Genomic DNA, 22425 nt, shown 5'->3' with positions numbered 1-22425 from the left:
CTCTGAAAAAGCCTTGAAAGCTTAGTTAATATGGGTGGAATTAAATTTTTATAAGAGTATTCAGGGATTCTAAATCAGCAGCAAATAGTTTATTTTCATCACAATACCCAAAATGACATGGAAAGAAAAACATAAATGAATATTTAAGAATCTTATTCATTCCAATGCAGGGGACCCCCCAAAAGTAGTTGATATTCTCAAGAGTTTTTAGTAATCCATGGCTTTTTTCACAATGACAATCTAAAATTAGAGAATGATGCGTACTTGCAGAATTAATGAAAAGGTCCTTTTCCCACTCCTTCTAGAGAAGCCACAAGGAAACAGCATACTTTCACATGAGAATCTCGGCTCCCAGGAAATTGACTCTGTGGCTTAGAATATTTATTATAGTCAAGGAACACAAAAAGCAATGATGTGCTTTTGTTCCAGCACATACTTTACGAGACTATGCTCCTTTGTTTGTATATGTAGTTTTGTATGATCCCTTTAATATACTCTAAAACCATGTGTCATGGAAAATATGATATCCTCTCTGTGTGCGTGAATATAAACCAATTCTAGGGACAGTTAGTTACCTTAATCAATAACTCCTACTCCGTCCACCAAAGATATGCACAAGAATGTTTTTAGCTGCCTTATTCACTACAGCCCCAAGCTGGAAGTGATCAAACATCTACCAGGTGTAGAACGGCTATCTACATTTCATACAATGGAATAGTACACAGCAGTGAAAGAAAATGAACAATTTACACAGCATGAAGGAATCTCACAAAACTTAAGTAGGATTCCATGCATATGGAATTCAAATCAGGAAAAACTAATTTATGGTGACAGTAGTCAGAAGAGTGATTACCTTGGAGAAGGAGGGGCATTCTTCTCACTGGGGAAAAAGGATACCAGGGAGCCTTGGAGGGTTCTGGAAACATTCTACATCTTGATCTAGGTGGTCCTTACAGGGGCTTAAAAATTCTGAGATTTGTTATTTTTACTATAGGTAAATTATATCTCAGCATCCTGAGCGGATCAGCTAGCATCCAGACCAAACAGTCCTCACTCCAAAAGTGCCCCACTAGAACCCCTTCTGTTACGTACATTTGAGTAAGATCAAATCCTCTACTAACTAGAAGAATGAATGTGAGGAACGATTTTTTTTCCTTGATGAAATCGGTGATTTGTTAATTAGCGTGATGCACATCAAGAACGGGGTAAAATAGTTTAGACAGTCTCTATCCTTGAATAGATAGGGTATAAGGCTCCATCCGACAAGGCCCTTAGCCTGTATCCTTAGACTTGATCCCAAATGGTCCAGCCACTGGTTTCATCCCACCACCCTTCATCCCAAGTGGTGTTCAGAGCACCTAACAGGACACAGAGCTGAGACTTCAGGTGACAGAACAGGACATACGGACTAGACTCTGCCTGATTGCTAATACCCATTTGTTTCAGGGTCCAATGTCGAATTGGTTCTGAAACTTGCTTTCATTATAACCTGCTCGTGAGGTTGTAAGAGAACAGCTCATTCCCCCTCACCTACAACATGCTGGTGGCTACCATTCCCAAACAACACCAGAGTATGACTGACCAGTCTGGTGTAGTCCCATTCTCAGTAAGTCTGGAGACTGTTACGGCATGAAAATGTGCAGACATACGTGGCAGAGGGGGACGTGTTTCCTTACAAACCAGCGGTGAGGAAAGCTGGATAAATGGGTATATGACAGCACAGCAATGCCCAGAGAAAAGCCAACCAGAAGGGAGGCAGCGAGAGGTTTCCAGCAGCACCCAAGACTTGTACAGAGATAGAGGACATATGATCAGATTTGTGAATGACCCAAAATTAAACTAGATGAAAGACTCAGAATTCTAAAAGGTCATGACAGGCTAAGTTGGTGAACTAGATCTAACAAGATTAAATACATAACTGGGTGCACAAAAACTAACAACTCAGGACAAAAGAGGCACGGCTCAATAATAAAATGCACTACAGTCATACATTTAAAACTTTAGGGGTATTGAATAACAAATTCAGGTTCCAAATGAGTTAGATATATTTTGTAGTCACCAAAAACGTAATGTATATATTGTATTTCTAAAAAAAAAAAGTTTATTTTGAAAAGATGTAATGCCAATAGATATCTGTACATCAATGTTCATATCAGCATTAATCCCAAAACCCAAAAGGTGGAAACAACACAAGCGTCCATTAACAAATGAATGGATAAACAAAATGGGACATATCCACACAATGGGATATTATTCAGTCTTAAAAAGGAAAGAAATTCTGGGGTGCCTGGGTGGCTCAGTAGGTTAAGCGTCCAACTTCGGCTCAGGTCATGATCTCACAGTTCGTGGGTTCAAGCCCCACATGGGGCTCCGTGCTGACAGCTCGGAGCCTGGACTCTGCTTCGGATTCTGTGTCTCCTCTCTCTGCCCCTCCCCTGCTCATACTCTGTCTCTGTCTCTGTCTCTCTCAAAAATAAACATTAAAAAATAAAAAAAATTAAAAAAAAAGGAAAGAAATTCTGATGCCTGGCACATCATGGATCAACCTTGCAGACATTATGCTGAGCGAAATAAGCCAGTCACAGAAAGACAAGAACTGCATGATTCCACTTATGTGAGGTGCCTAGAGTAGTCTAATTCATAGACAGAAAGTACAGTGGTGGTTTCCCGGGGTGGTTAGTGGATGCAGTTCCAATTGGGAAAGATGAAATTGTCCTGGAGATAGACGGCGGTGGCCCACTGCGAATGTATTTAATGTCACTGAACTGCACACCTAAGTGGCTAAAATAGTAATGTTTTGTTACATATGTTTTATTACAAATTTTTAAAGTCCGTAAAATGTAATGCATTCTTCTGCTCCATTAATTTGAACGAAGGTTGTTGTCCTGCTCCATACTTGGCTCTCGGAACATACCCGACCACAAAGTACGGTTTCCATACCTTGTAAGAGGTACCTTATAAGGTACCTACCCAATCCATCTGCCTACCCAATCCACCTGGTCTACCGGCCGCTGGTTCCTCCTTGCCTATCATACCAACTTCTTGGGACCTGGATGGCTCATCTCCCTCCATGAGGGGACTGCTGGTCACTTGGGAAAGAGGGGGCTCCTAAAACAAGTGCTAGGTCAAGTCCCCAACGTCTCAGCCCTGGGACACAGGGGCAGAAGGCTGTCAGTCAGAGGAGCTGACTTCTGGGACACTCAGGACACCCTTCAGAGAAGCTTGGAATTCCTGTAGGTAATAAATATTTCAGAAAGCCTTGGCTCTCCAACCCACTTCCTCTCTACTTCCTTCCCAACACACACACACACACACACACACACACACACACACACACACACACACACAGCCATCCTGAGTCTCCCAAATGCGAACAAGTGATTGGTGCATTCATTCATGCCACAAATATCCAGAGTTTGGGGGAAATTTTGAAGTTGAATTTTTTTTAAGATTTATCTATTCAGGGAGTGCATATCATATGAATGGAAGTATTTATTGAACAATACTATTATCAGAACTTGTCTCATTTCTCTCTCTCCTCTATTAATTAGTCTGTAGAGCCAAGGCAGAGGGAAGGAGCCTACAAGGCACCCATGACAGTCGGTCCCAAGAGGAAGCTAACTGTAAGGGGTGTCCCTTTGTCTGTGGCTGTAGCTCCCTGTGTCCCCTCTCGCACCCTCCTCCCCAGGGCAGGAAGAAGGGTTGGATGCTCAGCCCCTTCTCCCTCCATCCCTGGGAGCCTTCTGGAAGCACACCTACAGCTTCTCTCCCTTAGGCCTGGGGAGGAGGCCCGCAGTGGGCACTGCCGCCTGATTTGCAGGTTCAGAATTAAGCTCTTTATCGGCACACACTGCAGCCAATTCCTCTTTTATCCACAAGAGTTCTCATTCTGGCCTCTACTTGCCTGACCCCTCAACCCTACTTCTCAACTGGTTCAGACCATCGGCTCTCAGAGCTCACACACATAACACAGTGGCCCCAGGGAAGTTTGGGGGGGGGCACTAAGAAGCTGAGAAGTGGCTTCACCGGGACACCCACACAATGCAGAGAATGTGCCAACAGGCCAGTGACCCCTGACGCTGCAGCACCTGAGATCTGAGATGGGAGCTAGGCTCTCACTACATGACTTTTTCACTCTTTTGTTCTGGAACAATGGGACTTTCCCTAGACAGGTAATCTGAGAGATCAGCATTTAGTCTCCCTGAATAAAACACGAGAGTCTCAGGTAACAAAACAAAAGGGAATCAGAAGGACGGCACAAGTCTTCCTCTTACCAGTAAACGGCATTATGAACATTTAGGGAGCACATCAAATGCAAGCCAGTCTGGGGCCGAAAACTGTCTCCCCTATGTAACCAGCATGAGGGCTGGGTCTGCCCAACCCAGTGTGACACACCCCTGACCGTCTCCACTGATTCCATGGGCCAAATACTTTCCACATTTCCACCTGGTCATGCTGAGAGCCATAGCTGGTGTCTATACATTGCGAATCCTCCTTCTCCAGGAACAAGAGAGAAATGAACCGAATCAGAGCAGCACTTGGTTAAAGGTATTAAAACACGAACACTGAGCCTGGAGACCATTTAGTCAGTACCACCCCTCACCCCCCGCCCCCCATATGAAGCGACTGTGATAACATAAATTCAGTGTATGACCTGACCATACCTGGGGAAACCTGAATGTGAACTGATGTTAGCAAATATTAAAGACGTATTATTAATTACATTAGTAATGGCAATGTTATTTTGGTTACATGGAGAAATTTCTTTTCTTCCTTTTTTCCTTCCTTTCTTTCCTGGGGGTCTGGGAGGGATGGAAAGCCTTATTCTAGGAGGGGTGGAATGTCAAGATATCTTTTTTTTTTAAATTGAGATATAACTGACCTATGACGCTAAGTTTACGGTGTACAATGTGTTGATTTGGTACACTTAGTTGCTGCAATATGATCACCACCGTCCTGTCAGCTGACACCCTCACTGTGTCACATAATTACCCCTGCTTTATGTGCTGAGAACATTTATGACCTAGTCTCTCAGCAACTTTCAAGTACATAATATAGAGCACTCACTCTCATCACCATGCTGTGCGTTAGATTCCCCAGAACTTATTCATCTTCTAAGTGAAAGTTTGAGTCCTTTGACCAACATCTCCCTAATCCTCTCACCCCATGGCCCTGGGAACCACCACACTACGCTCTGCTTCTACAAGTTCGGCTTTTTTAGACTCCATGTGTAAGTCATATCCTACGTTACTTGTCTTTCTCTGTCTGACTTATCTCACTTAGCATAATGCCCTCGAGGTCCGTCCACATTGTTACAAACGGCAGGATTTCCTTCTTTCTCGTGGCTGAATAATAAATACTCCACTGAGCATATACACCGCATCTTATATATCCAATCACATGTTGACAGACATTTACATTACTTCCATGTCTTGGTTACTGTGAAATTCTGCAATAAGAGGTCTTTAATTTACTTCAAAATATCTTAGCACTATTTACAAATGGAGTGAACTGAATGAATGAATAAATGAATGAACAAACGAACGAATGAACAGCTGGTCTGACCCTGAGCACACACAGCTAGTTAATGGTGGGGCTGGTTAATAGTCAGGTGTCCGTCCCCTAATGCTCCACAAAAGACCATTTGCCATGTTTTATATCCTCTACACCAGAGGAGCTACTCAAGGGCTCTCGGGCTCTGCCCACTCAGCTTTCGAGGGGCTCCGTAGACTCCCGATGAGTGTGGCAAACTGAACTTTCATGAAAAAAGTTGCTACGCTGGCCTTCTCTGATCCAAATGACCAAGTCATGGCCAAACAGTCATTAAACATTGGCCTGGGCGGACATTTGTTCCTAGTTTCTAAGACCACATCACTGTACCAAGAAACTCGATTCTTTCATAATGTAATAATATGACCTAACAGAATTAGTGTATAATCATACATAATAACCATGAACTGCTTACTAAGTTCCAGGGACTGTGGAGCGCCTGGGTGGCTCAGTCGGTTAAGCATCCGACTCTTGATTTCACTCAGGTCATGATCTCACTGTCATGAGATCAAGCTCCAAGTCAGGTATGGAGATTCTTAAGTGCTTAAGATTCATTCTCTCTCTCTGCCCCTCCCCTACATGCACACACACTCTCTCAAAAAAAAAAAAAAAAAAAAAAAAAAAGACCACACACCAGGGACTATTCTAAGCATTTGACAAGAGTGACCTCAGTTAATCACAACATCCAAAGAGATTATTGTCTCCATCATGTAGATGAAGTGAGTGGGGCACAGAGTTTAAGAAAACTGCCAAGCCCACAGAGCCCTGAGGGAGGCAGTCAGCATTTTGGATGATTCTGCCATACCCTGTCCTTATGGCCACATGCCATTTCCTCAGAGTCACAACTAATGTTTTTCAGTGAGAGAAAAGGTCCAGGGGTAATTCCTTCTCACGGTTGTCTTTAAAAATACTACAGAAGAATAAAAACCAAAAGTAAAAGAGAAAATAACATCTGCCCCAGAGGCAAAAAAAAAAAAAAAAAAAAGTCTGATGTCAAAAAAATCTTTGACTGTGTTCTCCTCGTGCAAAATTCAAATCATCTACATGCTGTCTAACTCTCTCCCCCAAACACACCTGGGCAAGAAATCCAGGTAGTTCTGCAATTTCTCATCTAGAAAACTATCTGGAGGCTGCCCAGGGGGCATCAGAGGCCTGAGGCTGCCCACTCAGCCTCTCCTCATGACAGGACAGAAAGCTGCCAGTCATTCCCTTTAAGGGCTCTGGGTGACCTTCTGCAGAAATGTCCACACACACACACACACACACACACACACAGGAAATAAAGGAGAATGCAGTCAACCTTCCAGTATCTTCACTACTGTCGGTACTGACAACGACGTTGAATAAGACGATAACTTCTTTAATATTGTGCCATCAAAGCTAAAATAAGGCACAAGACCAAAACAACTCAGATTCAAACAACTGATCCCAGAAAAAGGGAGGTGTCTTAGGATGAAGTGGGGAAACGTCCTGTTGGGGTGGTGCTCAGCTCTGTTCTAAACCGCCCCCCCAACCCATCCATTCATCCAATTATCCCAACAGGAATACATTCATTGCAGAAGCCAGAATTCTCAACAGACGCCAAAGTCAAACGAAGATACAGCATACATAGCACCTGAAGGCATGGAGGAAAGGAAGCCTAAAAACCAGATCAGTGTGGACTGAGTGGTCTAAATCCAAAGGGTTCGGTGATTCCTGGCATGGAGGTTGCCACACAGGGCTTTGATTACAAGAAGAGAAAGGATTTATAACGTGGCTCCTATCCCTACTTGTAAAAGCTGAGGTTCCTCAGGGACAAGCAGGCGGAATGATAAAGGTAACAATGGAGGCAAAGAAGCCATATTTCCTACTGCAACAGAAATGAACACTGCTCTGTATGAAGGACAGGAGCCTCTCCCACACAGGATCTTCCTTTGACTAGTTGAGAGCTTCTCGTTCCTCCCCCAAATTTATTATCGTTAAAATCAGGATTTGACATTCGCCAACTGCCAACATGCCTATATCTGCTCTTATGGCTATACCATTAGTTCACCTCTGAACTGACTTTGAAAACGTTGTTCACTTCGTTCCAGAAAACAACAGGAAAGGCACGAAGACAAAGAAGGCAATTAAAAGTTATACCAACAATAAAATAAAGTGGTGCGAACACTTTCTGCAGTTGTCAAAGGCACAGTTCACGGCTTTTACATTAAAAAGACTGGGAGTCTTTCTTCTTCTTGTTATTACTGCAGACAGGGCAGATGTGACAACTGTAAACAGCAAGCCAGGAAAAGAAAAGATCTTGGGACAGTCTCCTGTCTAAAAATGTGTGTGACATTATAAGATGATGATACTTTAAATACCCAAAGGAAAAAGCTGTCAACCCTGCAGCCCAAGCCCATCTTCCCCTTTCTGGCCCAGGTTTCTGAGCTCCGCGTCTCACACTGGGGACAGCAAAGCGGACGTAGGAGCCAGCGGGATAACAGACGAAAGTAAGGTGAAGAAAGGAAGTTGAAACAAAAATGGCAGAATCGAAACTAGGCCTAACCAAACGGGAGTCGTAAAGAGTTCAAACCCCCAGGATGGTTTCATTACAGAACTCACATTACCTTATTTCGAAAATTCCCCTCCTTAAAGTCTCTGAGACCAGGGAATGGATGCTTCCATGGTTGTTCTCACACCCAATCACGCAGGCGCAACGCGTGGTTCCTGCCTCCATGAAGGCAATTACAAGACTATACGGTGACTACTAATTTCCATGCTTGTCTGCCCCCTCCCCTGCCATTGCAGAGCCCTCAAAACCGTGAGCAACAACATTTATCCATCTGTGTGTTTAACGGCAGCACCTGGCCCACAGTGGGCATCCGTCATCTCTGTCCCATAAATAGTGAACAGATCTTATAAACAGACAATTCCTGAGAAGACTTTCAGTTCATAAGTGCCCCTCCAACCGAAGCCAAAGTTTCACTATTGAGGGTTAATTTCTTTGGATCTGTTGTCCAGAGTCCTTAACAAAATAGATCTCTCTGAAAGGGGTGTCACTTTTTCTCAACTGCTGTGAGCTAATATATAAAGGGAGTAAAAGAAAATGGCTAACAATTGAAGGGAAGGATGAGAAAGGAGAGAAATACTGAAAGAGGAGACTAAGAAAGGAACTGAGAGAAAAAGGGAAGGTGGAAAGGAGGCAAAGAAATACCTCTCCTTCCTCAGAACTCAGCCTAGAATCTGCCATCACCACCTCCTCTCCCAGCAGAATCACGGGTGCTTGCTTCTAACTTGCTTCTCGTTGTAAATGAAATACAGGGAACAGATTTTCACTTTTCCCAAAATGCTCAACAATGGCTCAATGTTCCTTTTTGATCTTTTTTTTTTTTTTTTGCTTTTTTTTTTTTTAATGTTTATTTTTGAGAGAGACAAGTGAGCTCAAGTCGGGGAAGGGCGGAGACAGAGGGGACAGAAGATCCGAAGCAGGCTCTGTGCTGACAGCACATAGCCTGATGCAGAGCTTGAACCCACAGAATGTGACTTCATGACCTAAGCCAAAGTCAGATGTTTAACCAACTGAGCCACCCAGGTGCCCCCTTTTTTTCTTTTCCTTGTTAGAAAAGAAAACAAAAGAAGAGAAAAACACTCCACGTATAAACTTCCACAATCTAAAAGAACAGAATGGGGGGGGGTGGGGCGCGGGGTGCGCGGTGCGGTGGGGCCTGGCTGGCTCAGTCAGTGCAGCAAGCAACTCTTGATCTCCAGGTTCTGAGTTTGAACCCCACATTGGATGTATAGATTACTTAAAAATAAAATCTTTAAAAATAAATAAATGAAAGAGCAGAATGATTAGACTTTACACAAATGAAAACCCTGATGGTCAATATTCAAGTTCTGGTGGGGCAAACACAAGGTGACTATGACCGGAAGGGCTTTGCAGGTCCAAATGAATTAAGCCATTAGGAAAATGAAGTTCCATTTTTGTATAATGTTTAAGGGGAACCAAAGTTTTAAGAAAGCGAACTCCTAGAATAACCCTTTGAGCCTATGGTTTAAATGGTATTGAGTTTTGGTCCATTCTAATTCATTTATAAGATCGGAAGAATTATTACTGCTGCAATTTTATTTCATCAAAGAGATTCTTTTTTAAATTTTTTTATGTTTTATTATATTTTTGAGAGAGACAGAGCACAAATGGGGAAGGGCCAGAGACAGAGAGAAAGAGAGACACAGAATCTGAAGCAGGCTCCAGGCTCCAAGCTGTCGGCACAGAGCCTGATGCAGGGCTCAAACTCATGGAGTGTGAGATCATGACCGGAGCCAAAGTCGGATGCTTAACTAAGCCACCCAGGAGCCCCTCAAAGAGATTCTTGTTCATAAATTTAAAAATAAATTTGGGATTTCCATTTTTTTTTATCTTTGTGTGCAATAAAATTCATTTTATACAATTTCCAATCCATTCTGTGCTCTGGAGACTTTACTGAGACAGAGTTTTATCAAGTGCTTCTCAGGTGATGGGAGGGTTTTAGTTACTGTCTTTGAGTAGGATATATAAAGTTTAGACTGGGGCTGGGGGAGGATTTTGGCTCTTGTCACACAAATTAAACAAACCAACTAAAAAAACATATACATACATGTATCCAAAAGGGCTAAAAGAACTATCAACGGGGGCGCCTGGGTGGCTCAGTCGGCTGAGCGTCCAACTTCGGCTCAGGTCATGATCTCACACTCCATGAGTTCGAGCCCCACGTCAGGCTCTGTGCTGACAGCTCGGAGCCTGGAGCCTGCTTCGGATTCTGTGTCTCCCTCTCTTTCTCTGCCTCTCCCCTGTTCATGCTCTGTCTCTGTCTCAAAAATAAATACAAATATTAAAAAATTTTTAAAAAAGAACTATCAACAATAGCCGAATTATGGAAAGAGCTCATATGCCCATCGACTGATGAATAAAGAAGATGTGGTTTATATATACAATGGATTACTACCTGGCAATCAAAAAGAATGAAATCTTGCCATTGGCAACAACGTGGATGGAAGTAGAGTATATTAGGCTAAGTGAAATAAGTCAGAGAAGATAAATATCATATGATTTCCACTCATATGTGGAAATTAAGAAACACAACAGATGCACATAAGAAAGGGAAGGAAAAATAAGATAAAAACAGAGAGGGAGGCAAACCATGAGAGACTCCTAAATCTAGAGAACAAACTGAGGGGTGCTGGATGGGGGGTGGGGATGGGCATTAGGAAGGCACTTGTTGGGATAAGCACTGATATTGTATGTAAGTGATGAATCACTAAAATCTACTCTTGAAACTATTACTATATGTTAACTAACTTGGATTTAAGTAAGATTTTTTTTAAATAGAAAAAAATAAATTCAATACAAAGTAGGTAGTCCTGGTGCTAAGGGCTATTACACTAAGCTACAAATATATGGAAATGTTCAGCTGCAAAGAGTAAAAGTGCCCTCGGAAAGAAAGGGGGGGGGTTGAAATATAACAAGAATGACAAGAGTGGGGAGAAAAACGTCAAGCAACCAATATACTAGTTTGTAAGTACCACATGACCAAAGAGCAGCTCTTCTGAGGAGCAGCAAGAGATTGAATCCCAGGCCAGGGCAGCCCCAGCTCCACGTGTCACCAGATTTAAATTTCTTTTTAATGTTTATTTATTTTTCAGACAGAGACAGAGCATGAGCGGGGGAGGGGCAGAGAGAGAGGGAGACACAGAATCCGAAGCAGGCTCCAGGCTCCGAGATGTCAGCACAGAGCCTGACATGGGCTCAAACTCACAAACCGTGAGATCATGACCTGAGCCGAAGTCAGGCTCAGGCCTCACCTGAGTTTAATCGACTGAGCCACCCAGGCACCGCAACCTACCACCAGATTTAAAGAGACGTGCTAGAAAGCAACACAGATCAGGCCACCAAATTCTGTCCTTTTTTTTTTTTTTAATAAAATTTCATCAGCCTCTCTGGTGACAAAGACACAGCAGAATAAACAAAGTAAGTCCTCGCCCCTCTCAGGGCTTTGGGACCGTCAGGTTCCAGTGCAAACTGCTCAGAAGTCCAGCTCTGAGATGCTCACACTGACCAGGCTAATAGAATGGGGGGGTGGGGGGGTGGAGAGAAAGCACCGGAAGAGCAAGCATCTACAGCCGTTATCACAACCAAGCCCTAAAATGCAGGCAAATAAAATGCACAATGTTTCTGTCCTATCAATCCAATCTCCATAGCTCAACTGAATGGTGAGAAAGCTTCCTGCAAACATAAAGGGATGTACATTTCACAGAATAATTTTGCAAACATGTGGCTCTCACTGTCTGGGCTCCAGTCAACACATGCACCATAGACAAACATGTTCAATAAATATTAAACCACAACAAGCAACCATTCTGATCTCTGCGATGCATACAGCGTTTTTAGCTGCAGAAAGCACCTGTCATAATAACTTCAAAAATGAATTGTGGAGAAGAAAAATCACTTTAGCTTGTGGTACACAGAACAATAGTCCTCAGACAGCCAGGCACTGGGACGGGGATAATAGCTCCTGGTAGACACAGACAAGAGTGCCTGACATCTGTCCTGCCCAGACTACCGCCTCCCACACATGGAGAGTGCATGGATCAGTTATAGTAACTGGGAGGGAAAGACAAGAAAGAATCCTGCAGCAGAAGGCTGAGATCTTGGGAAAATTCCGTGGAAAGCCAAAATCAAACAGAAGTATTATGCCTAAAAAAACCCCACAAACGATATAGTGCTATCCAAGGGTGTGGTTTGTATTTGGTGTCCAAAGGCAAGTTTTCTTTACTCATTGTTAAAGTCAAAACTGTTAACTATTCACTACCTGGTAGAATGGGACAAGGCAGGAAGGAAAGAGGTCTGCTTCATCTATGTTATGGAGACCAAATCGATCACATCTCTGCCACAATGCCTCAACCTTCAGAAGGAATGTTGAGAATTTTAAATCTGAAGGTTAATAATCCCTAGCATAACGCCAAAAATGTAGACCCACTACCCTGGGTGAGAGGTCCGCAATTGTAGGCCAATTTCATTAAAATGTTTAACTCTGAGGGGCGCCTAGGTGGCTCAGTCGGTTGAGTGTCCAACTCTTGATTTCGGCTCAGGTCACGATCTCACAGTTTGTGCTGACAGTGCAGAGCCTGCTTGGGGATTCTCTGTCTCCCTCTCTCTCCGCCCCTCCCCCACTCATGCTCACTCCCTCTCTCTCTCTTCTCTCTCTCTCTCAAAATAAATATATAAATATTTTTTTTAAATGTTTAACTCTCAGATAAGTAAAGTGAATAGAAAAGGGGTCACAGCAGACAGGAATGTGACCATAAGGAAAAGACATGCCCTCATCAGGGAATAACTTTGGCTTAGAAAACAAACTTTTCCAGGGGTGTCTGGTGGCTCAGGGGGGTTGAGTGTCCAACTACAGCTCAGGTCATGATCTCACAGTTTGTGAGTTCAAGCCCCATGCTGGGCTCTGCGCTGACAGCACAGAGCCTACTTGGGATTCTCTCTCTCTCTCTCTCTCTCTCTCTCTCTCTGTCCTTCCCCAGCTTGTGCACGTGCGCTCTCTCTCTCTCAAAAATAAACTTAGAGGAAAAAACACAGGTTTTTCTTAGAAAAGCATGCCATTTAAGAAAGGAACTGAATTAACAGTTCAGGAATTATACCTTTTCGTCCTTCCAGGTCAGACAGGACAACAGCCATACACAAAGTTTCATCGGGGCAGAGGACGAACAGGTCATTTACCCAACGTGAAGGAGGCACCAGAGGGAGACAGAAGACACCAGGAGTGGCTCAAAGCGAGGATTCTTTCCCCATGCAGATCCGAGAGCAGTGGTCCAAGAGAGAAGAGGATGAGGGGCATTGCTCAGAGCGAAGGGCCAACACCCACGGCCCCTGGAATGGCTCTGCGAAAAGCCAGGCACAGAGAGGGGTGTGTGGGAAAGAGGTCACACAGCAAGGACCAGACTCCTACCCTTGGCGGGAATCTGAGAATTTGGATTCGGAAAGCATTCCCACTGCTTAACTGATAAGACTGGCTCGCTGTGCCTATTTATGCAATCAGTATGGTTCATGGCCAAGTAGAACAAAAAGGCAGAGAAAGGGAGAATTTACTCACTCTGCTGGGAGAGCAAGCTGGGACACTGGCCTTCTCCTCAGACTGAGACACACAGCTTCGGCTCTCCTGGCTCACAGGTCTTCAGATTGGAATTACGCTGGCCTCCCAATGGCAGATTATGGGGCTTCTCGGTCTCCATAATGACATGAGCCAATTCTTTATCCCCAATCCCTATCCAACCATCCATCCATCCATCCACCCACCCACCCATCTCCTATTGGTTCTGTTTCTCTGGAAAATCCTGACACAAGACTATTACTTAATAGGTTTGAGAATATCACAAGGAATTGTTCAACTTTTCAATTATGGGTGGAGATTTGTTAATTTAGGATCTGTTTTGTAGTCCTCAGGCAATCACCTGTTGGAGACTATTATCCCTAAAGCCACCAGCTAATTCCGGGCCAGTACTGAAGGCTCACAATGGATGAGAAGAACAGACTGGAAAATGTAAGCCAGCACCCAGCCTACTTCATAACTTTGACTGGATCCAGGCCTACTCCTGGCCCCTGATAATGACAACAGTGGCCATCTACTGGGCACCCATGATCTGGGCTCAGTGCCAGACCCTTCTCACATATCACTGCAAAACCTCAAATCCTAAAACTCTCCCATTTTTGCAGATCAGACTCAGAAAAGCCAAGCAACCAGTCAGAAGTCACCAATCACGGTGGTGTGTCTGATTCCAAAGCCCACACAACCTATACCATCTTCCTGTATCCAGCTATGATTTGAGAAATACCCCAACAGACTTGGGGTTTCATTTAGTCTTTGGAAGAGAACAAAATTTAGGGCTAGTTATTCAAGGTAAGAAACCAAAAGAGAAAAGAGAGTTTTCCTCTGTTGGCAGATACAAAAATATCCAGTATTACTCTAGACCGTTGGAAATACTAAGAAGAATGGCCCCAAGAAGAATGGCCCCGGGCCAGGTCAGACCCTCAAGGACCTAAGGTAAAGTTACTGAAATTCATGGCCCCACTGACCCCATGACAGACAACCTAAGTGTCTCATTCTGTTCAAGTTGAAGGGGGAAAAAAAAACTATACTATGCCTACAAAGGCTTTCACAATGGAAAAAAAAGGGTTTTGCTGAACATCAACTTCCCTTATGGGATTCTGGAATGTTGATAAATGCCAGGCAGAGGGTGCCCACATGATCAGCCCCCAGTAAAAACTCTGGCCACTGAGTCTCTAACAAGCTCCTCTGTGGACACCACTTCACACATATTGTCACAACCCACTGCTGTAGGTACGGAGGCTGAGGAGTCCCAGAGTCTGCTGTCTGCAAGCTGCGGGACCAGGAAAGCCGATAGTGTGATTCAATCTGAGTCCGAAAGCTCAAGAACCAGGAGCTCCAACGTCCAAGGGCAGGAGACGACAGACATCCCAGCTCAAGAAGAGAGAGGCCAAATTCACCTTTTGCTGCCTTGTTCCATTTGGGCTCGCAGGATTAAAAGAGGCCCATCCACACTGGGGAGGACAGTCTGTGTTTACTGTCTACTAGTTCAAGTGCCAATTTCTTCCAGAGACACCCTCACAGACACACCCAGAAATAATGTTTTACCAGCTATCTGGGCATCCCTTAGCCCAACCTACCTGACACATAAAATCACCTATCATAATAGATGACTGCCGCTAAGACTCTCTGAAGAGAGATCTTGTTTTCCTTTCTTTTCCGTGGTTTCCATTCAGCTAACACGCACTAAGTTCTGACTTTCTGGATAGCCACATGCACAGCATTTGGGGACGATACCGAATGTCCCAGGTGAAACTTGGAAAAGCATTCTAAAATTCCATGCATTAGAATGATCAGATTCTCATTCTCTTGGCCCAATTTCATCCTTCTGATGACTAAATCACTAAGCAAAATTGGGGGAGAAGACCATAAGAAAGCTTAGGCTATTTTGTTTGAAAAAGCAAATATTATCAAACTCCTAAGAACCCAAAGGCACTAATTCAAAAGAATATATGTACTCCTATGTTTCCAGCAGCACTATTTACAATAGCCAATCCATGGAGGCAGCCTAAGTGACTGATAAATAGATAAAGAAGATGTGATTTGGGGCGCCTGGGTGGCTCAGTCGGTTAAGCGTCCGACTTCGGCTCAGGTCATGATCTCATCGTCCGTGAGTTCGAGCCCCACGTCGGGTTCTGTGCTGACCGCTCAGAGCCTGGAGCCTGTTTCGGTTTCTGTGTCTCCCTCTCTCTCTGACCCTCCCCCATTCATGCTCTGTCTCTCTCTGTCTCAAAAATAAATAAACGTTAAAAAAAAATTTTTTTAAAGATGTGATTTATACACACACACACACACACACACACACACACACACACACAATGAAATATTACTCAGCCATAAAAAAGAGTGAAATCTTGCCATCTGCAACATCATGAATGGAACTACAGAGTACAATGCTAAGTGAAACAAGTCAGAGAAAAACAAATACCATATAATATCACTTACATGCAGAATTTAAGAAACAAAAAAAATGGGCAAAGGGAAAAAAGAGAGAGAGGCAAACCAAAAACACTCTAACCACAGAGAACAGACTGATGGTTACTAGAGGAGAAGTGGGTGATGGGGATTATTAAGAGTACACTTATCATGGCGAGCACTGAGTCATGTATAGAATTGTTGAATCACCATATTGTACACCTGAAACCAACATAATAACACTGTGTTTATTACACTGGAATTAAAAATTTCTAAATAAAAGAAAAAGTGAAAAAAACATAAATACATAAATAAAATAATGAATAATCAAACCTTTCGATCTGCAAATAAAAAATGCTATGCACCTGGAGAGGGAAATGAGGGCAGAAAGAAAAATATAGTAATTAAATCCTGTGGTCTGCAGAAGGGCACTTGGTAATAATGAGATGAGAACAATCAGCGAATCTCCAGCAAAGTGTTTTAGGCATAAATGTAGCTGAGACAAGAGAAGGTTTTCAGCTGAGAGACTAGGGGATCTCCATGCCCTTCCTCCCTCAGTCTCTAAAAAAACAGTATAAACAGGGTCATTCTGAGGTTGGCAGACATGAAATCTGACCCAGCACCTGGTGTGTGGTTTGTCAGTTTTTCCCTGGTAAGATGATGTAATTCATGCCACACCGGTCCCCAGGCTCAGAATGCATCTGGGCACGGTCTGTGGTTCTTTTCAGTTAACTAGTGACATAGTTCAGAGATTGTTAAATCACTGTGGAACATGTGTATTTACTTTAATTCTGTGGACCTTGTACAAGACTCTCAGGAAAAAAAAAAAAAACAGTCGGGCTGTAAGAAATTGCAAAGGTCTTCAAATCCTCAACAGAAGCAAGGAGGTTATAAGTCTTAAAATGTAATATAGAAAAATGGATAATAGCTATGACTTGTAACTTTCCCAGGTAATCCTTCAGGGACTTGGGGGGGGTGGGGAGGAGAAAAGTCAGACGTGGCCACACAGGCAAGATGAGAGTCCTGTAAAGCATGGACATGTCCCCACCCCCACCCCCCAACCTCCCCTGGAGTAAGAGAGAGCACACTCATTCTACCAGCGGTCACTTGGCCGCTTCACACTAGTCAGGCTGGCGCTCTGAACAACCACACTAGTCTTTCTGGAGTATCAGAGAATCTTTTAAACAAATCATTCCTTGGGGAAGTGAGAGGGTCATTTATTACAACTTGGTAGTGTATGTGGTTACTCGGTTCTCTTGCAGGTGTCTGAGAACCAGTGCTGCACCCACTCAGTCTCTTGGTGTCCATTTATCTGCTCTCCCCCAGTTACTGAGTGATCAGAACCTCGGATTCATCCAGACCCAACTGCCTCCCTAGGTCCCTCTAGCAACTGAACCACCTCGTAATCGGTGTGGATGAGCTCAGAGTGGGGCTCAGTTTCCCCTCCCGCTCTCACTAAGCAGAGATGACAGTACTCCTGTGGAAAACAGTTCCCGCCTCCATACGCAGGTGACACATGGGTTTGATCAACTTGGCCACAAACCGCCTTTAACATTTTGGTTTATTGTTTTAATTTTCTTCTTCCTTTCTCTACTCCAACAATAAGGCAATAAGAGCAAGGTGGGGAAAACATAAGGAAATGAGGCAAATCTCCCAATTTGTTATTCAAAACACAATAAAAACACTGAAACATACTAATCACACCTCTGCATAAAAGACATACAGATTCTAGCTCCAGCTTGGTCCCTAAGGAAGCACGGGGTCCTCACAGGCTGGAAAAGCCTCAGGTCTGAGTCTCTTCATTGGCAAAATCCACGACGTAAGGCCTCATTCTCAGACGACAGCACATGGCCCGTATGCAGGATGAGGGGAAGGTTGTGTAATTAACTCCAATGGCCTAGGGTAAAGCTCATTTGATTTAGTGAAAGCTGGAGGGCACTGATCTCTTTCACCCTTGTCAGAAGCAAAAGTTCGCGCTGCAGGGCACTGTCCTTGGCATTAGCCACCTGCCAGCAGGGGTGAGTGCCCTAAGGCGGTTTCTTCTCTCCAACAGCCCTGGACGGCTCCCCTCTGGTGTTTATCTATCACGGGGCTTTGCTGAGCCATGCCTCTTTCACGGGAATACAGAGGTCAACATCAGCTTATCCCATCCACGCACTCACAAATTCCCCAAGAGCAGGATCCCAAGTGATCAGGGTTTTCGATGATTATCCTGGCTGCTGCCTTCTACCCAAGAGAGAGTGTGTGTCTTCATCATTATGCATGGCAGCGAAAATGAGGCCAGAAAGTCAGAGGTTGGGAAAAACAAGAGGAGAGAACAAGGAGGATAGAATGTGGGAGACAAAACAAAAGAAGCGGCTGACCGGCAGTTATGTAAGGGATGCCCACAATGGGGGGTGGGGGGGCTGTTCTTCTAAGAGCCACATTTGCTCAGCCCTGTGGCCCACAGGCTACTAAACCAGTACATTAAATTACATTAATAGGAACCGGCACACAAGCACAGCCCAGAGATTCCCCAGAAGCGGAGCCCCAGGAGGAGCATGGCTTCAGGCGTTCTCTCTGCCCTGGCCGCACAAAGGCACCTTCCGCAGCCCCTGTGCCAAGGGTGGGCATAGCTGTGTAGGGTCACAGAGGTTACAGGAGAGACAATGGGGCGGGGGAGGGGCCGAGGGGCCATCCTGACCTTCGGTAGTCAGGAAAGAAGTCCCTGACCAGTGACAGGTTAACTGCTAGCTGAATGATGAGAAGAAGCCAGCCCAGCAAAGAAAGAAGGTGGGGACGTGGAGGCAGAGGCAGAAAGGAGGAAGCAGGGGCAGAAGGCAAGGTGGTCCTGGGGAGCTCAGTGTGACTGCAGGGAAGTGAGAAGCACACAGAGGCCCCCACATCTGGCCTCTCGGCCCAGGCAAGGGAGCTGAGGCATACCCCGCCTATGGCAGGAAGGTGATGTGGGCACAGGATGCCCAAATCCACCTGCCCTTTCCCAGGACTGCACTGGCTCCTGTGGAGAGGTCGAACTGAGAGGGAGCAAAATGAGAAGGAAGAAGCCACTAGAAAGCCACTGCATCTGGCAGGAGAGGGAGACAGTGCCTCGGTCTAGGGCGGTGTGGAGATGCAGGGGTGTGGACACCTTGGGGGATGACACAAGGCAGGATTTTGAAGGTGGGATAAGGAAAGAAACCCTGGTGAGAAGAGACTGTGAGGCAAGCATCTTCAACAGGTATGTATCTGCAGCAGGTCAGGCCCGATCCAGCACTTTCTTGTCAAGGAAAGGTAAGTTCCACGAAGCTAGAAAATTATTTACAGTCCTACGACATTTCCCGCAGAGTAAAAGGGCTGAAATCAAATGAAAGAGAACAGTTTTGGCCCCCAGGATGGCCAGGGGGAGGACTCATCAGGGCTGGTTATTCCCTGCCCTCTCAGATCCATCTTGCACCCTCCTATGTCCTGCTCTGTGTCCCAGAGGCCGAGCTGCTGACGGAATCACCCAGGCCCTCTGGCTTTGGGCTGGCCAGTGGGGGCCCCATCAGAAGAGCAGAGAGGCCAAGAGACAGATCAGGGTATTTCCTCCCTGTTCCCTCCATGTTTCAGTCTCGGGTTCCAGCAATGGCTGTGTCCCCAAGCCACAGTTCACTCTGGCACCATTTCCCGTGGCTCATTGGACCCCTCTCTCTTGTGCCCAGGGATGGCACTAGTCCTGGGTGCCCAAACGGCTATTGCTGATATCTTTCACCCTGCCTGCACTTCTGTCATTAGCCCCTCTAGTAAATTCTCATCACTGGAACCGTCTGGAGTGAGTTCCCTGTCCTGCCAGGACCCCGTCTAAAACACCGGGGCTGTCCAGCTGTCTTGAAAACCCTCTAGGGCAAAAATACAGAAGCACAGCAAGCAATGGGGGATGCCTTTCTGGTGACAGGGGGCTGACTCTATATCCGGTGCAACTATTCCTGAGCTCACAAATGTCTCATTAAAGAGGAATCGTTGTGCTCAAAATAACAGCTTATCACAAACGGTGTGCTGCAAGGGAAATTGTAAAATAATACCAGGACCAGCTAAAGTTAGCTGAAGAGGCGACACATACCTGGCCTGGCCTGTTCTCCCGCACCATCACCGTGAGCCTGAATTATTCAACAGCAGGATGAGAATTTTCTGATCTGTATCCCCAGTGTTTCCAGGGACACAATCAAAACTGTTCCCAGTTCAGGGTTTTAAAGGCTTCCTTTCACCACATAGGAGTCCGGATGGCTGAGACATCACAGTTTCTTAATTGGGTGGAATCCTACTTTAATCCTGCCTTTTTCTTCAGTGGTGAAACAGTATTTATCAAGGTTTGTTGATACTGGCAGGTGCTGGGCAAACCTGAAGAGAGAGCAAGGACCAACATATAGCCCTTGGCCCTCAAGGAGATGAAAATCCAGCCGCGGGGAGGAGGAAGCACGCACAGTTAAAGGCAAAGCGATAGGCTGTGCACAGGACTGAGTGCAGGTGCTGGGGGAGCACAAAGGAAGGGACATCCTGTGTAGGGGGCAGGACAGGACAGGGGGTGGGGGTTCCTGGAAGAAATGAAATCTGAGCAGAGGCCAAGGGGAAGTGCGGGGGCCAGCCGGGAGATGGGGGAAGGGGATCAGACTCCAGGCAGACGGAACGACATATGTAAAGGCTAGAGGTGGAAGACAGCACCCAGCATAGCTCTAGGAGTTCAGCACAGCTAACGGGAGAATGTGACCAGGACAGAGGCGAGGAGGCTGGGGGTGGGTGGCACCTCTCAAAAGACCTTATAAAGTTGGGAGACCATACAGTTTATCATCCAAACGGGGGACATGAAGAAAGACATGTCTGCACTGGGAAAGAAGACAGAGCAGACAGTCAGTTCACGCACATCACTTTGTGGGCAGTGGGATGTCCCTGTTGGGGCTGGAGTAGAGGAGTAACCATCAGATCCGTGCTTCGGGAAAATCACTCCGAGCCCCTCGTGGATGATAAGCCGGAGAGAAGCCAAAACCAAAGAGGAGACAGCGAGTAGGGAAGATGTTATTGGAGAAATTCAGGAAAGAGATGCTGAGGATTCCCTGCATATGGGAAGTGGCGGTGAGTCACTGTTAACAGATAAATTCAAGAGGCTGAAATTGAACTTGATGATGAGGGACAAGTGACTGGAAATTGGGGCTGGGAGGGGAGATGAGAGGTAGAAGAAGGAGTGCAAATTTTAACTGGATGCCAGGCAGGGGCAGGTAGAGGAGGATGTTGTCCCCGGGGAGATGAGAGATGAAGGAACCCTGTGGGACGGCAGAGGGATGGAGGGAGAGTGTGCTTGAGATACCATCATTTAGGAACATCCAGGGAGCCGCTGGATATAGGGGAAACGGCTCAGGAAGGAGACCGGGGCTGGAAACCAGGACATGGGACTTAGTTAGCAGCATTCGTGCGATAATGAAAATGGCCCTGGAGCAGGTGGCAGTGACCTGGAGAAGTCCCCATGGAGGACAGGGATACGGGCTGCAGCAAGTACAGAAGTGAGGGGATGAAGAAGCAAACCGGGCAAGACATGTGGCCTTGGAGGGTGGCATCCAACTGGGGCTGGGGACACTGAACAAGACAGATCAAGACTTTGCACAGGAAGGTACTAGACATATGTGAATAGACACAAATGTCATAACAGACATATAAAGTCACAGCAAAGCCCTTTCTAAATTCAAATATGCACCATTCAGGGTCTTTTTCTTGATTTTGGCTCCACCGAAACCTACCCCTAAAATAACCGAATTAGTCAGGATAAAACATTCATGCCTGTCTGAACAAATCTGCAGGGAAAGGTCTCCTATCCAAATCTGGGACATGCAAGCTACCATTTCGAGCTGGCTTCAATCTAATTGGCAAGAGGAAGACTAAGATTCTGCCACGGACACTTCCAGACAAACAGGGTGCTGTGCACCTGGGTATTCATGCCAGAACATCTCGCTCAGTGGCCAGATGTAACAGAGTTTGTCACAGGTAGAATTTCAGGGGGCTTTTTTTTTTATACAATTAAGTGGTCGCACATAATATTAGATGAGGTGCATGGGTAGTACAAGAGGAAATTCTCAAGTGCCTAGAAGTACAAGGAAAGCACATAAATCCCCCTTTCCTCCATTGTTCTGAACCATAAACTCACCCTTCCTTTCTAGATACATAGAGCTCCATGTACATAAGCAACATCCCCCTCGAAAGAAACAGATAAGACTGTGTAAGTTTTTACAAACAAAATCATTACATACATGTACGTATATATGCTTTCCTAAAGAAAGCTCAGACTGGGAAAACAGAAGCCAGAATACTAGCTTCCATTTATCTGTTAAGTCCTTTTTTCTTTAATCTC

The 22425-nt window shown here is 45.1% G+C and overlaps 1 protein-coding gene across 2 annotated transcripts in view; it reads right to left on the bottom strand.

The window, feature by feature from the left end:
- CAMK1D (calcium/calmodulin dependent protein kinase ID) overlaps nucleotides 1-22425 on the bottom strand; it is a 435052-nt gene that overhangs the window by 354593 nt on the left and 58034 nt on the right. The window lies entirely within an intron of this gene.

This window comes from Prionailurus bengalensis, chromosome B4 (genome assembly GCF_016509475.1).
Source record: "Prionailurus bengalensis isolate Pbe53 chromosome B4, Fcat_Pben_1.1_paternal_pri, whole genome shotgun sequence".
Classification (NCBI taxonomy): Eukaryota; Metazoa; Chordata; class Mammalia; order Carnivora; family Felidae; genus Prionailurus; species Prionailurus bengalensis.
This window is presented reverse-complemented; position numbering and strand designations above follow the sequence as displayed.